Here is a 1,746-nt window from a genome sequence, read left to right on the forward strand (position 1 = left end):
TTTTAATCGATTTAAATTTCTTTTCTATTTGAAAATTGGTTATGAAACACGTGTAATCTTTTTATTATATTTATCTTATGATATTTACTTTACTTTATATTATACTCATTTATTGTGCTTTTAATTATTAATTTTTCTATATGTGATAGTGGATTTTCATCGATGAGTTCTTGAAAATTGGTTATTTTCCCTAAAACTATATATTTTATATATACTTTATCTATAAGGCTCAATTTAATTTTTATTTTTTATAAATTGATTTTAATTGAGTTTTTTACCTGTAAATATATACCTTTATGTATATACAAAGTTATATATATATATATATATATATATATATATATAGAGAGAGAGAGAGAGAGAAAGAGAGATACAACGAATAATTTTCGAGAGATAAATCATTTGCAGACACAAGTATCTAACTGAATGATAGAAAATTAGATAGACACGCAGGCCACAAAGTTATAATGGGATATGAGAATGAAACGTATACGTCAAGAACAGATGACCACAAAAATCTACGGATGTCCACTCGACTTGTAGGCGCGCATACAATATGACTAAAGCTAAAACGAAAAGCCAAAAACATGTGTGCGTGTGTTCGAACAATTGTAAATATATATATATATGTGTGTGTGTATATATAACTTTGTATATACATAAAGGTATATATTTATATATTTTTTTTTGTATTCTCATACATGCTCGCCTGCATCTATGAGAATGACGTTCTACTCAATATTTCTTGTACACTGAGAAGTTAGAATGTGTGCTTATATGTGTGTTCCAATATAAACGTTATGAGTGGGCATTATTGTTTGTGTCTGTATATAGAATTTTGGATAGTGGAGGCAATTAAATGCAAACTTGAATATATGTGTATGCAGTTGTATGAACCTAGGTGTTTGGCAGACAGAAATGGTCTTCCAAGACTCGTCGGCGATTGTTAGGCAGGACAGCTTGGCCCAAAAGCAGGAACTTCTCTTGTGACACAATGTAACTTAATTACACTGTTGTGTCCATTTTTAACATTTCACCTCTTCATCATGCATTACTTTCCTTCCCAGATGAGGATATACATTTGGTTTTTAGACAGTCACTAATTGTAAACAGATTCAGTCACTATTGAAGCTAAATTAACATTGTAAGCTCGTTACCAAGAAAGAATATATATATAAACAAATAAGACCAACCATTTTTTCCAATCTCCCGTTTTCACACATACATACATACATACATACATACATACATACAAGTATGTATATGTATGTATGCATATATGTGTGCGTGTGTGTGTGTGTGTGTGTATATATATATATATATATATATATATATATATATATATATATATATATATATATATATATATACAGAGAGAAAGAGAAAGAGAGATAGATATATGAGATATATATAGATGTAGATACATACATACATATGCATCTGTCTATCTATCTATCTATCTATCTATCTATCTATCTATCTATCTATCTATCTACCTATCTATCTATCTATCTATCTATCTATCTATCTATCTATCTATCTATCTATCTAGATAAATAGACCGAATAAAAGAATATATATATGAAAAATACAATGAATAAAGATAAAGATGAAAACAAAAAGATGATTAATGGCAAAAATATAACAGTTAGACGAAAGGGAAGATGAAATAAGTTTAAGAAAGAAGAAAATCAAAAAAATCACATGTAATAAGAAACAATAGAAAGAAAAACGCACAGACACCAT

The sequence above is a fragment of the Octopus bimaculoides genome, chromosome 18, assembly GCF_001194135.2.
Source record: "Octopus bimaculoides isolate UCB-OBI-ISO-001 chromosome 18, ASM119413v2, whole genome shotgun sequence".
In the NCBI taxonomy this organism is placed as follows: domain Eukaryota; kingdom Metazoa; phylum Mollusca; class Cephalopoda; order Octopoda; family Octopodidae; genus Octopus; species Octopus bimaculoides.